The 16,096-nt window shown below is 37.2% G+C and overlaps 1 non-coding gene across 1 annotated transcript; it reads left to right on the top strand.

The window, feature by feature from the left end:
* Nucleotides 1-2,977: 2,977 nt before the first annotated feature.
* LOC148697022 (small nucleolar RNA R71) lies at nucleotides 2,978-3,088 on the top strand. The gene has a single exon (XR_015963244.1). It is a non-coding gene; the product is annotated as a small nucleolar RNA R71 (small nucleolar RNA).
* Nucleotides 3,089-16,096: the final 13,008 nt, after the last annotated feature.

The following is a 16,096-nucleotide window of genomic DNA, read 5'->3' as shown; positions in this document are numbered from 1 at the left end:
AAAAGGTAAAGACCAATCTGGTGCCATAATAATAGGGGTCGAGGTTAATTCATGTTTCAAAGTATTGAATGCATCCATACAAGCTTTATCAAAATGAAATACAACATCTTTAGCTAACAGATTGCATAATGGACGAGTGATCATTGAAAAGTTCTTAATGAAACGACGATAAAAACCCGCATGTCCCAAAAAACTTCTTACTCCCTTCACGGTTGTGGGAGCTGCCATATTGGTGATGATGTCAATTTTGGCTTTGTCCACCTCCATTCCTTGGCTAGAGATTACATGCCCCAACACAATTCCTTGTTTCACCATAAATTGGCACTTTTCCCAATTGAGAACCAAATTTGTTTCCTGACATCTTTGAAGTACTAAACAGAGATGGTTAAGACATTCATCAAAAGAGGAACCAAACACTGAAAAGTCATCCATAAATACCTCAATGAATCTTTCTACCATGTCAGAAAAGATTGCCAACATGCATCTTTGGAATGTTGCTGGAGCATTGCAAAGTCCAAAAGGCATTCTTCTATATGCAAATGTGCCAAACGGGCAAGTAAAGGTAGTTTTCTCTTGATCCTCCGGAGCAATTGCAATTTGATTGTAACCTGAGTAACCATCAAGAAAACAATAGTGTGAGTAACCTACCAATCTCTCAAGCATTTGATCTATGAAAGGCATAGGAAAGTAATATTTTCTAGTGCTAGAATTCAACTTCCTGTAATCGGTGCAAACACGCCAACTAGCCGTGGGCTTTGTGGGCACAAGCTCTTTGTTTTCATTCTTCATCACCGTGATTCCCACCTTCTTAGGTACCACCTGAATAGCACTCACCCATTTGCTATCAAAAATGGGATATATGATCCCCACATCTAACAACTTCAACACTTCATTCCTCACAACTTCCTTCATGTGTGGATTGAGCCTCCTTTGTGGTTCACGGGTTGACTTTGCTCCTTCTTCCAAAAGAATCCTATGCATGCACATGGTAGGGCTTATTCCCTTGATATCTGCAATAGACCAACCAATAACTGATTTGAACTCTTTTAACACCCTAATTAGTTTATCTTCTTCATTTGGGGTGAGGTCAGAAGTTATGATAACTGGAAGAGTTTCAAATTCAGCTAGATATGCATACTTTACATGTGGTGGAAGTGGTTTAAGTTCAAGTTTTGGTGCCTTAACAGTGGAAGGGGTTAAATGTGACCTCGATGGTTCTAAAGGCTCTAAAAGAGGTAAAATATTCAAAGGATACAGTGCCAATGCTTCCAAGGCAGCTACCTCTTCCATGAGTGCATCTTCTTCATCAAACTCATCTTGAGATTGACTCAAAACAGTTTGTAATGGTTCATTAGATTGTGCCTGCAAGAACTTAGAGAAAACAAGCGAATCAAGCACATCAATGGCATAACAATCAAGAGATGAAGAAGGATGTGAAAGAGACTCAAACACTTTGAATTGAACGGTCTCTCCTAGCACTGTCATGGTGAGGAGTCCATTTTGCACATCAATGATGGTCTTGGCCGTGGCCATAAACGGTCTCCCAAGCAAAATAGGCAACTCTCGGTCATGTATAGGAGCTTCTTCCATGTCCAACACTACAAAATCCGCAGGCAAGATTAGTTTATCAATTTGAACTAGAATATCCTCTACTATACCTCTTGGATATTTCACGGATCTGTCCGCAAGTTGTAATGAGATGGTGGTGGCTTTCAATTCCCCCAAACCTAGTTGAATGTACACGGAATAAGGCATTAAGTTGATGCTAGCACCTAAGTCAAGCATCGCCTTCTCTACCTTCTTGTCCCCTATGGTGATGTTGATAGAAAAACTTCCTGGATCCTTGAGCTTTGGTGGAAGTTTTCTTTGCAACACGGCACTTACATTCTCGGACACCACTACCTTCTCATGTGGTCCATACTTCCTTTTGTAGTTGTTTAACTCTTTGAAGAACTTCCCATAAGCTGGCATGTTCTTAATGACATCAAGCAAAGGTAAGTTAACATTCACCTTACTTAGAATATCAAAAATCTCCTTAAATGACTTATCCTGCTTGCTCTTGGCAAGTCTTCCAGGGAATGGTATTGGTGGAGTGTAAGGTTTCTCGGCCTTGTGAAGATTTGGTGCTTCAAACGAGGGGGTAGCATGGCTTGGTTCCTCATTTAGTTTCTCATTTTCTCCTTGAGTAACCCCATCATTCACATGATCAGATTCATTAGTAACTTCATTGCCAACTCTATTATTGATAACCTTACCACTTTTAAGTGTAGTGATTGCTTTGGCTTGCTCTTGGTTCCTTTGGAGTATCACGGGTTGGCTTGGAAACTTTCCAACCTCTCTTTGGCTCAAGGCATCTGCAATCTGCCCCAATTGTGTCTCCATTTTGGTTAGAGCCGCCGAATGTTGTTGGAGAGTGCTATTGGTGGTTTGTTGGAATTGCAAGGTATTTTGGGCTAACAATTTAACCGTATCCTCAAGAGTAGGTTTTGGTTGGAAGTTTTGGAATTGATTGTTGTTCTTCCACGAAAGATTGGGATGATCTCTCCAACTTGGGTTATATGTATTGGAATACACATCATTCCTTGGCCTTTGATTGTAAGAATTCATGAGGTTCACTTGCTCTTGGACATACTCGGGGTAAGCCTCCCTAGATGGACATTGATGAGTAAGGTGGCTTGGTATGTTGCAAATGGCACACACTTCACTTGCTTTTGGCACCATGTTGAGCACGGATTCAAGCTTCTTTTCTAGGTTAGCTACCTGCAAAGAAAGATCATGATTAGAGCTTGTTTCATATACTCCAACTCTCTTACCCCTTACATCTTTGTGTTGAGCATTAGATCCCAACATCTCATAAATGTTATATGACTCTTGAGCATTCTTTTTCTTCAAAGCTCCACCTGCTGCATTATCAATAGTTGATTGACATGTTTGGGTTAGTCCATCACAGAAAATTTGCATTTGTAAGTGAAGAGGTAACCCATGGTGTGGACATTGCAACAAAAGGCCTTTAAAGCGCTCCCAACACTCATTGAAAGGTTCTCCATCATCTTGTTTGAAGTTGAAGATTTGTCCCCTTAATGTGGCTATCTTTTGAGTGGAAAAAAACTTTTCCAAAAACTTCTTAGCCACGGCATCCCATGTGGTGAGTGAACCAGGTACTAGAGTCATTAACCAACCCTTGGCCCTATCTTTCAAGGTGTAAGGGAACACTCTCATCCTCAGATTTGCTTCACTTACTCCCTGTAAAGGTAAACCACTCACAACATTGTAAAATTCTTTAATATGAGCTAAAGGATCTTCATTAGGTAAGCCATAAAAAGAAGGAAACATATGGAAATGTGAAGATTTAAGATCATAGTTTCTAGCTTCTGTGGGCAGCAAGATACATGAAGGTGAATTTGGTATGATTGGTTGAGCAAAATCCTCCAAAGCTCGAAGATCATCTTGGTCGCCCGCCATCTCTTCTTCTCTTTCCCAATTAAAGTGCTCCGATCCTTCACTTGTTGGACTAGACGGTTTCCCTTCCTCTTCTTCACGGACAATGGAGGAACTTGTTGGCACAAAGCTTTCCAAAGTGTTGCCCTTTAACCGTTCAATTCTTTGGCCTAATTCAGCAAGTCTATTTGACATATACTACCTGAAACAAGATAAAACAAGTTTTGAATAAAAATCAGAAATCTACTTAAAATGAAAAGAACAAGGTTTAATATCAAAACAAGCAATTATAAGGGACTGAAATCAGTCCCCGGCAACGGCGCCATTTTAATTGTTGTTTTCCTTCCTAGTGCTAAAATAGGTTTAGTATAATGGCACAAGTAAGGGTGTCGAATCCACAGGGACTAATTGGACCTATATAATCACTTGTTTTGCAAGAACTCTTTACTAGAGAAATAAAACTAATCAATGTAGGCAGATTTGTTGTTGTAACTTGAAAGCATAAGGAAATGAAGTAAACACAAAATGAATGAATCAACAGCTAATAAAATGAGATAGTACCAATGGAGATGAAGCTAGGGATTCGATTTTACCATTGCTAACCCAAGGCCATGCTTGTTGAATCAGATTATACTCATCCATCTACCTATTTCTTGAGTTTGTTTCACTTAGATATGATAAACCATATGATGTGTGGATTTGATCAAATGTCTCTAATCATGAGCCTAATTGTGATGTGCAACTTTGGTTCCTAATCAAGAATATGTAGTGCACAAGAAACTTTCACAAAACCAAAGGGAACACTCGGCAGGATGTTTGCAAAACATTCCCTTCATTCATTCACATATCCACCAAGATTATGCAAGATGTGTGCTTTAATCTTGGCTAAACAACCTGTGGTTAATTCAAATGATGATCAAGCATTAAAATCAACACACTAAGTCACAATTAAATCGGAGAATGAAACAAGAAATAGATAGATTAAATGAGAATTCTGAATTAACTACATGGCAATCTTGCAAGGCTACATCGAATCCCTAGAGAGAGATTAGTTACACTTCATGTTTACAAAAGGTTTCACATAAAAATATATAACATGAGTGAACATAGGATTAAGAAGAAAGAACCCTTGAAGCAAAACTGATGTCAAAATCCCTTAAGAGTTGCCTTCGGTGTTGGTGCTCCAAGTGTGTTGTAAATGAAGGTGGAGCGGCTAAGGTTGAATGGTTTCTGCGAATGGGAGAGTGTATGGAATGGAATGAAGCCGAGAAGAGATTGTGTAGAAATGGAATGGGAGCTTGCGGCAAAGGGAAGATTGGATGTGTTTGTGGTGTCTTGTGTATGAAAATGAGATGTGATTTTTGTGTATGAATGCATGGGTTTTCATAGGGGGAATGGGAGAATATGTGGGTGATTGTTTAAGAGTGAATGTGGTTGTTATGATTGAGAGTGCATGTGGATGAAATAATGATGGAAAAAGAGCTAGGTTGTTGGTGGAAAGGCAAGGGAAGTGCACGGCATTGAGTTGTTGTTGGTGTGTGAATGCATGTGTTGAATGATTAAAGTGCATGTGGGTGAATATGTGGCTGAAATGATGAAGTAGGAAGGTGGAAATGCATGTGTTGAATTGGTGGTGCAATGATGAAAGAGTAAGTGCATGTGTGTGTGAATGGTGGTGCAATGATGAAAGAGTAAGTGCATGTGTGTGTGAATGGTGGTAGCTAGGGTGAATTATGATGAATGCATGTGGAATAAAGATGGAGAAGGTGGTGTAATGATGAAGTGGAATGGCTGAAAATGAAAGGGGAAGTGCAAGGCACGGCAATGGGTGTTTCTTGATGGTTTTGGGGTTGTGATGCATGTGAATGCATGTGGCTAAGGGTTGTTGATTGGGCTAGAGGTTTTGCATGGCTCAAAGGATTGTTTGATTGGGCTAGGCCCTTTGTTTTATGTCCAAAGTGCATACAAGGCTTTCAAATTCGTCCAACACTTTGGCTCCAAGCATATGCTATCCATTCCAAGCCCAATTTTGCTCCAAAATGCATCTTTTTGCTTCCTTAGCCATATGAACCTAAAAACACACGAAAATGGCTTAAACTACTAAAACAACTATGAATTAACAACATAGATGCACGAAAACAAGCTAAGTAAGTCGCCTAAATATGCTCCTATCACTTAGCAAGGAAGAGGAGAAGGAAAACCAAGCCTTGGGCGTTTGTGCATTCGAGTTGGAGTGTTGGACGTTTCTAGGTGTAATCTATCTTTTATTTTAATGTTTAATTCTATGTTGCTTTGTTTTGTCATGAACATGAGAGGCTAAACTCGTTTTAGCCTAGGGATGCTTTGAAACCATGATTACATTTATAATATGAGTTGATTAAGTCCAGTTGTGATTTCATAAATTGTGAACGCAATTTACTTAACCGTTTGATGGATAACTTATTCTTGTATGTTTATTAGGGAGGCCTACTTAATTTGCATGCTTGAATTTGGGGCTAGAATATAAGGGTGTTTCACATAATCGTCACAAACTTATATTCACAAGTAGTTAAGGTTGTTTTCACAATCATGTTAAGTAAATTCCTAGCATGCGTATCATGATGTCATAGTTACAAGTGCTTTGTCAATACTTATGATTTCCATTGAACGTAATGATCTTTGACCGTATCTCTATTATGATGTCATGTAGGGGACTTTTTGAAGAATGCTTTGGGTTGTCGTATGATGTCATCCAATCCACTAACTTAAGGGAAATCTGAGGGTTAATTAGTGATGTCACGGTTAATCTGGGGTGTTGAGGTTCATGGTTTATCGGAAAAGCAACTGGAAATCAATTTATGTTTGAAAGTATCATGTGTGGAGAAGTATCCCTTGGCTATCCCATCATCCATTAGTTTTTCTTAAATTCGTCCAAAATCTGTTTTAAAGTTTTAAGTTACTTGTTTTCTTTTAAATTCGTCCAAAATCAAAACCCCCTTTCTTATTTGTTCCAAATCTGTCCGAAAGAGTCTTTTTGAGTCTTTAGAGTCAAAACCAAGTGTATTTTCGTCCAAAATAAGTCCTAAAGTCTAAATTGAGTCTTTTTGGTTGTTTTGAGTTGTTTTGAGTCTTTAAAGTTTGTTTTTGGTCGTATAAGTTAGTAAGAGTCTTGTGAGGTCATTTAAAGTGTTTTAAAGCATATTTTCACATCTTTGAGTCAATTTTCATTAGATTAGCAATCCCTCCTAATCCCCGGCCTAGAATGATCCCTACTTATAACTATACTACAATTGTCAAAAAGAGGGTTTAATTTGAGTGAGTGCTATCTTTTATCACATCATTGATTGTTGAAGAAAGGGTCCAAAAGTTTGAATTTGACCCTAAGTTTTATGTGAATCGTCCCTTGGTGTTCAAAGTTGATTTCTGCATTCAAAAGTGAATTCTAAGTGTTTATTTCATTACTTTGCTTACTATTGCTTTAAGAACTTTTGTTTATCCTTACCTTTCTTTGTTAGCCAATACCCTAGCCCCGTTACAACCCTTAGACTTCGATCTTGATTGTTATGTGTTTCAATATGTGGAGTTTAAAATTGGTTTGAGCTTATGGTATCCTTGGTTCTCGCGTCTAAGTAGTGGCATTCCATTCATGAGATCATATACATGTTAATAATTCCAGAAAGTGCCTTCTTTGATTATTCATATGTGAGTATTAGTTTACATATTTACATCAATCTTCTCACATATACCTAGTGTAGGGAGTGTAGTTAGAAAATCTGTGTGAAAATAGAGTGTATCCAGTGAGGAATTGGGGGATTCTCTAAGGCATGTTACTACATTCAAAATGTTGTTTTAATTGATTAAATGGGAGCTAGTGTGTGGTAACTATGGTTAAGTATATGCTCAGGGGTAGGGATAACTAAAATCTATGTGAGTGGTAATCTTTAATATGTCATGTTGCATTGGAAATCCCCGAGGCAATTGTTGGAAGGTTTAGATTGTGTTTTGTTTGTTTTATTTATTTCGTTTTGCTCGAGGACTAGCAAAAGCTAAGTGTGGGGGAATTTGATAGGAGCATATTTATGCTACTTAGTTATGTTGTTTCCTTGCATTTAGTTACTTAATTACTATCTATTTTAGTCTTTTAAGCTATTTTCGTATGTTTTTAGGTCCTAATGGCAAAAGGAGCAAGAAAGTGCATTTTGAGGCTATTTGGAGCAGTTTTGGGCATGGATTGGATAGCTTAACTATGGAGCAATGTGGATGGACGAAATTGAAGTCAAGAGATGCTAGGAAAGGCTAAAAATCTGGAGAAAGAAGTCCAAATGCAAAGAAGATAAGGAAAGAGCAAGAAATAAGGAACCTTATCCAAATTTCCTTATCTTATCCAAACCTTATCCAACCTTATCTTATCTTATCCTATCCTAATCTTTTCCTACCTTAATTCCAACTTCAAAGAGGACTCCTTTTCACATTAAATCACCTAAATATCAAGTTCTAGAAACCCTATTTTCGTGCATTAAGTTTATGCCACATGTAACCCTTCTAGAAGTTCTAGAATCTGCCACAAGGACCATTCCTTGTCCTCCATGGAATCTGATTGAAAGTATCCTTGTTCTTTGGTGATTTGGAGTCCTAATTCCTTTCCTTTTCAGCCCAAATTCGTGCCTCCCCTTCACCCTATATATACTTGATGCCACAACACTCAAAAACCACCACCCTCTACCACAAATTCACACCACACCATCCACCACACCTCAAGAGCCTAAATTCACATAAATCCCCATTGTTGGCAGCAAGGAAGGAAGGAGGAGCCACCTGGACTGTTTCTAGGTGTATTCTATCTTTGTTTTCAATGTTTAATTTATATTCTCTTTGTTTTGTTGTAAACATGAGGAGCTAAACTTGTTTTAGCTAGGGGAGACTTTGAAACCATGATTATATGTGCAATATGAATTGATTAATTCCAGTTGTTATTTCATAAATTGTGAATGCAATTTACTTAACCGTTTGATGGATAACTTATTCTTGTTTGTTGATTAAGGGTGCACACTTAGTTTGCACGCATGAATTTGGGGCTAGAATATAAGGGAGTTTCACATAATCGTTACAAACTTATATTCACAAGTAGTTAAGGTTGTTTTCACAATCATATTAAGTAAATTCCTAGCATGAGTATCATGATGTCATAGTTACAAGTGCTTTGTCAATACTTATGATTTTCATAGAACGTAATGATCTTTGATTGTATCTCTATTATGATGTCATGTAGGGGACTTTTGAAGAATGCTTTTGGTTGTCGTATGATGTCATCCAATCCAATAACTTAAGGAAAATCTGAGGGTTAATTAGTGATGTCACGGTTAATCTGGGGTGTTTGATTCGTGATTTAAACGCACACAAATTAAACCCTCTTTTCGTCAAATTGTAGTATATGTATAAATAGGGATCGTTCTGGACCGGGGATTAGGAGGGATTGTTAATCACTTGGATTTGACTCAAAAACGTAAAAACATAATATAAAACACTAAACTAGACTCAAAGAATGTAAAACTAAACTTTAAAACACTAAAACAAACCAAAAGACTCAAACAGTACCCAAAGCACTCGAAACTGCCTTAAAATCACTTTCTGGGCAGTTTTGAGCACCTTGAGTACTTTGGACGAATTTGGGAAACAAAATGAAACAAAACACTTATAAACACAAACTAAATGTATTTCTAACTAATCTAACACTTTAAAATAAATGGGGGATTGGTTTTGGATGAATTTAAACTAAATGCACAGATTCTAATTAAAACAAATTATAAAAACGAAATTGATAAAATAGAATGATGAAAAACTAGTTAGAGGGTTCCTTCTCCACACATGAACATAAGCATATAATTTGACTCCCAGTTATGACTTCAACAAACGATGAATGACAATGCTCCAAGTTAATTAGGTTCGCTTAAACTAACTTTCAGATTTCCCTAGATTCATTGGATTGAATGGGATACACATTACAACCAAATTATTCCTAATCAAAGTCCCTAACCATGGAATACGCATGATAGAGACATTCAACAAAGATCATTAAGTTCAACGGAAATCATAAACATCGACTAGGCATTCATAACTATGGAATACGCATGTTAATCCAGCCTAGGGTTTACTAAACACAATCGTGACTAGCGATCTTTACTACTCATGAATATAAGTTCATAACGATTAGGTGAAATTCCCTTATATCCTAGCATCAAGTTTAGGCATGCAAATTAAGTGTCGACCCTCAACCCACATACATAAACAAGTTCTTAATCAAAACAGAAAAGTAAACCACATCTAAATTTCATGAATTCATAACTGGAGTAAATCAAATCATAACCAACATATGTACATGGCTTCAAATTCGCCTCTAACTAAAAAAAGAAATTAGTTCCACATGTTTAACGTAATTGAACAACAAGTTAAATTAAACATGAAAACAGAAACAAGAAAAGAAAGAACAAATTGATGGAATTGAATGGATGGAAAGTTAGCTACGGGGTTCATCTCCACACATGTTACACTTGCATAATAAAAAGATTTCCAATTGCATTTCAATAAACCATTAATTCTCAACGCTCCAAGTTAATTAGGTCCACTTAAATTAACTGTCAAGTTCTCCTTAAGTTAATGAATTGGATGGGTTAGCGCAACGCAATTCACCACATTCTCCAAAAGTCCTTTACGTGAAAAGCACAATAAAGATACAATCAAAGATCATTAAGCATTATGAAAACTATAAGTGTTGACGAGGCATTCGTTACTATGGAATACGCATGAAACTATTGCCAAGAATTCGTTTAACGCGATTGTTTATAAGCAACCTCCACTACTTGTGAATATAAGTTCGTAACAATTAGGTGAAACTCACTTATATTCTAGCGTCATATTCATGCATGAAAATTAAGTGTGCACTCTCAATAAACATACATAAATAAGTTATCAATCAAACAGTTAAACGAATTGAATCCACAACTTATGAAACGCAATTAGAAGTAATCAAATCAAAATGCAAGCATAAACATATATTTCGAATTCCTCATAACTTTGAAATCAAAGAAACACCTAAACATTCCAACAACTCAAACTTGAATTGTATGAACGTTTAAGCACTCTTCTCTTCCATTCCTCATACGTACAAAACAAAGAGTATTGAAATTAAACATTGAAATCAAAGAAACACCTAAACATTCCAACAACTCAAACTTGAATTGTATGAACGTTTAGGCCCTCTTATCTTCCTCTTCGTTGTAGCACAAGGGCTAAGGATAGTTTGATGGTGTGAATGGTTTGGGGAGTGGTGGAGGAATGGAAGAGGAGTGGTGGAAATGGAAGGATGGTGTTTGGATTATAAGGGAGAGCACGGCACAAGGGAGTTTGATGGTCTACATTCTGAAAATGGAAGAGTTTTGTGACTGAAATGTGTATGAATGAGAATGAATGCAATGGATGCTTATTTATAGGTGAAATGGGGGGAACATGACAGCTAGGAGGGAATGTGGCTGCATGTTTGAATGATTAAAGGATGCATGTGGGTTGGAATTGCATGTGCAATGAATATGTGGCTGCATGTGCAAGGGGACAATCTGAAAATGCATGTGAAAGCATGTGTTGGCTGCAATGATGAAATGGATGGGAGTGCATGTGGCTTAATTAATTAAAGGGAGTGCATGTGCAATGTTTTAAAGGATGGAATGCATGTGAATGGTTTTGGGAGAAAGGTGATAAGTGGTGATGATAAGTAATGATATGTGATTATGATAAGTGATAAGTGGTGATGATAAGTAATGATATGTGGGAGTGTATGATATGATAAGTGAATGATATGTGGTGAATGATATGTTAAGTGAATGATATGTGGTGAATGATATGTTAAGTGAATGATATGTGGTGAATGGTTTAAGTGTTTAAAATAGGGAACAAAGCCCTTCCTTGCATGGCAAGGAAGGGAGACACAAGGAAACACACGACAATGTCCTAAGGTTGCAAGGAATGTGTTTTTGTGTTCTAAAATGCGTAGGAGTCTTCAATGATGCTCAAACATGAGGTCTTTTAGGATTTAACTTTCCTACTTCAAGTCTTCAATTTCGTCCATCCTCTTGGCTCCAAGCATATGATATCCATTCCAATCTCTAATTTGCTCCAAAAGGCTCCAAAAGGCATCCTTTTGCATACCTTGCCCTTAGAACCTACAAACACACGAAAATAGCTTAAAGTACTAAAATAACTAAAGAAACATAACGTAAATGCACGAGAACAAGCCATTTAAGTCGCATGAATATGCTCCTATCAGTGTTGAGGTTCATGGTTTATCGAAAAGCAACTGGAAATCAATTTGTATGCAAGTGTGGCATGTGTGGAGAAGGACCCTCTAGCTAGCTAATCACCCATCCATATCCCCAAATTCGTCCAAAGTTTCTTTAAGTCTTTTAGTTACTTGTTTTTATCTTAAATTTGTCAAAAACCCAATCCCCTTTATTTAGTTGTGTCAAATCTGTCCTAAAGTGTGTTTTTGAGTGTTTTGAGTCAAAACCAATTCTATTTTCGTCCAAATTGAGTCCTTGAGTCTAGTCTGAGTCTTTTTTTATTGTTTTGTGTTGTTTTGAGTCTTTTAAGTTTGTTTTGAGTCATATAAGTTTAGTTAAGAGTCTTTCAGTTTATTTAAGTGTTTTGAAGCATATTTTTATATCTTTGAGTCAAATTTCATTAGATTAGCAATCCCTCCTAATCCCCGGCCTAGAACGATCCCTACTTATATCTATACTACAGTTGTCAAAAAGAGGGTTTAATTTGTGTGCTATTATATATCACATCACTCATTCAATTGCAACTTTCTATGCATTCCAGCCTCATCTATGTCCATGTCGAATGTCTTGATTGCCCAATGAGCCTTGTGTTCTAACTCTACGGGGAGATGACATGGCTTGCCATAGACTAGCCGAAAAGGGGACATGCCTATGGGTGTCTTGTAAGCCGTTCTATAAGCCCATAATGCATCCTCCAAACACACACTCCAATCTTTTCTTGTTGGTCCAATGGCCTTGTCCAAGATTTGCTTGATTTCTCTATTGGACACCTCGGCATGGCCATTGGTTTGGGGATGGTAAGGTGTTGAAACCTTATGTGTGACTTGATACTTCTTGAGCAATGCCTCTATGGTACGATTGCAAAAGTGAGACCCTCCATCACTAATAAGCACTCGAGGCATCCCAAATCTAGCAAAAATGTTAGTCTTTATAAAATCTGCAACAACTCTAGAATCATTAGTACGGGTGGCCTTGGCTTCCACCCATTTTGAGACATAATCCACCACAAGCAAAATATAAGTAAAACCAAACGAAGATGGGAAATGGCCCATGAAATCAAAGCCCCAAACATCAAAAATTTCAACATTAAAGATGGGTGTTTGCGGCATTTGGTCCCTTGCACCTATATTTCCCATTCGTTGACAGCGATCACAAGTTAAACAAAAAGTTCTAGCATCTTCAAAGATCGTAGGCCAATAAAAACCACATTCTAACACTTTAAGGGCAGTGCGTTGTGTGCCAAAATGTCCCACCACATGCATAAGTGTGACAAAAGGTTAGAATCGAATTAAACTCACAATCATGCACACAACGACGCACAATCTGATCTACACAAAACTTCCACAAATATGGGTCATCCCATACATAAAATCGTGCCTCATTCTTTAATTTATCACGTTGGTGCCTAGCTAGGGTACTTGGAACACGTTTTGACACCAAAAAATTTGATGTGTAAGTTATGTTGACACACAAATTAAACCCTATTTGTGACAATTGTAGTAATGATGTAAGTACGGATCGTTCTAACCGGGGATTAACTAGGGGTGCTAATCTAATTTGAATTGACTTAAAAACACAAAAACTAAACTTAAAGACTCTTAACAAGACTACTATGACTCAAAACAAATTTGAAACACTCAAAACTGCCTAAAACAATCAAATTGACTCAAACAGAAACTAGAACTTGATTTGGACGAATTTGAAAGTGTTTATGACTCCAAATGCTTAAAAACACAAAATAAAACAGATTTGAATGACTAAGACTCAACAAAATATGGGGGGATTATGGTTGGACGAATTTAAACTAAATGGGCAGATTGTAAAGAAAACAGATTGTAAGACAAAATTGTGATGAATCAATGGATGATGGAATAGCTAAGGGGTTCTTCTCCACACATGAAATATATGCAACATAAATCAATTTCCAGTTATCACTTCAATAAGTTATGAACCTCGACACTCCAAGTTAATTAGGTCCGCTTAAATTAACCTTCAGATTTCCCTAGAATCATTGAATTGGATGAATATGCATCGCAAACAAATTATTCCTAACAAATTCTCTATATGAACAGCATGATAAAGACATAAGTTAGAATCATTACGTTCTTTGGAAATCATAAGCATCGACAAGGCATTTGTAACTATGAAAAGCATGATACTCTTGCCAGGAATCTACTTAACATGATCGTGACTAGCGACCTTCACTACTTGTGAATATAAATTCATAACGATTAGGTGAGACAAACTTATATCCTAGCACCAAATTCAAGCATGCAAATTAAGCGTGCACTCTCAATCAACATACAAGAATAAGTTCTAAATCAAACGGTTAAGCAAATTGTATTCACGACTTATGCAACGATAACTGGAAGTAATCAACTTAATTCACATATATAATCATGGTTTCGAATACACCCTTAGCCAAAACGAATTTAGCCAATCATTCTCAAAGCAAAACAAAGATTACATGAATTAAACATTGAAATTTAAGATAGAATACACCTAAAATTGTTCAACAACTCAGAATGAAGAGCCAAACAATTGTGTGAAACTGTCTCCTTTCCTTTGCTTGCGGCAGATTGGATGATGATAATTTCTGGGCTGTTTTGATGATGTAGAATGGATTTTGGGTGGTGTAGCGGCACGGCAAGGGGTGTAGGTTGAGTGTGGATGGGTGTTTGATGGTTGGAAGGTGGTGGAGAACTCGGCAAAGAGGTGGAAGAAGGTGGAGCGGCTGCTTGTATTTTCTGGGCGCTAGAATGGTGTTTTGGGGTGTTTTTCTGCCCTAGGGTGTTTTTGGACGAATTTCTATGATGAATGATGAATGGCTGCGTAGGTTATCTGTTGGGGGGTGCGGCACACTAATGGGTATATTTATATAGCATGGCCAAAACCCTAGCAAACAGATTTAGGGTTAACCTAGCTGATACAAGTGTTTTTGGGCCCCTAAGTTGTGGCATGGGTTTGGGAATTAAGTCCTAGCCCAATTGGTTTCAGATATGGACTTACACAATCCAAATCCAAGAGAAAAAAGGGCCAATTAAAATCAGAATCCAATTAGAAATAGGTTAAGAATTTTCGTCCAAAATTGGGCCTTCTAGAAACTAAGTGTCTTATGGCTGATTTTGGGTATTCTAGAAGGCATAAAAGAGGGAAAGGTGTGACACCCTTTTAGGGTCAGATAGGGCCTCTAGAAATTAGGTTTTTAGGTCCATTTGTAGCTAGGATTAAGGTGGAACAAGATTAGGTTAGGACAAGATAGGATAAGGTTTGGATAAGATAAGGTTGGATAAGGTTTTGGATAATGTTTCCTCTTTTCTTGCACTTTCCTTATCTTCTTTGTCATGAACTTTCCTTTTCTGATTTGTAGCATGTTTCTAACCTCTTTTGACTCCAAATTCGTCCATCCACCTTGCTCCATATACAAGTTATCCATAATAAGCCCAAAACTGCTCTAAAAGGCTCCAAAATGCATCCTTTTGCCAAAATACGTCTTATGAACCTGAAAACACACAAAAGAGGCTTAAAGAACTAAAATAACTAAGAACTAATAACATAAATGCACGAAAACAAGCAACTAAGTCGCATAAATATGCTCCTATCAAATTCCCCCACACTTAGCTTTTGCTAGTCCTCGAGCAAAACGGAAAAACAAAACAAAACCTAAACCTTCCAACAATGGTCTCAGGGATTCTTAATGCACATGACATGTTCAAGATCATTACTCACATAGATTTTAGTCATCCTTACGCTTAGGCACATACGTAATCATAATCACTACTTACTAGTTCTCATTTAATCAATTTAAAACAACATTTGAATGTAGTAATATGCCTTAGAGAATTCACTTAATTCCTTACAAGATACTCTCTTATTTTCACACAGAATTTCTGGTTACACACCCTACACTAAGTATATGTGAGAAGATTGATGTAAATATGAAACTAAACACCCACATATGTTTATAACAAGGAAAGCACTTTTCTGGGATGTATATGAATATGATCTCATGAAAGGAATGCTACTAATTAGATGCGAGAACCAGGGACACCATATGCTTACATCAATTCCAAACTCCACATTATTGAAAACATAATGATCAAGATTAAAGCATAAGGGTTGTAATGGGTTAAGGGCGATTGGCTAACAATGAAAGGTAAGGATAACAAACGTTCTTTAAGCAATAGCAAGCAAAGTATTGAAATTTGACACTTAGAATCACTTATGATTACATAAACTCACTTAGACACACAAGGGGAAAAATTCACACAACTCTTAGGGCCATATTCCACGTTTTGGGCCCTTTCTTCAACTACCACAAACATGTGAGCATATTTTCACTTATTTCA

Source organism: Pyrus communis, chromosome 5 (assembly GCF_041283825.1).
Source record: "Pyrus communis isolate YQ-2024b chromosome 5, ASM4128382v1, whole genome shotgun sequence".
Taxonomy (NCBI): domain Eukaryota; kingdom Viridiplantae; phylum Streptophyta; class Magnoliopsida; order Rosales; family Rosaceae; genus Pyrus; species Pyrus communis.
Note: the sequence above shows the minus strand (reverse complement) of the source record. Positions and strands in the feature narration are given on the sequence as shown.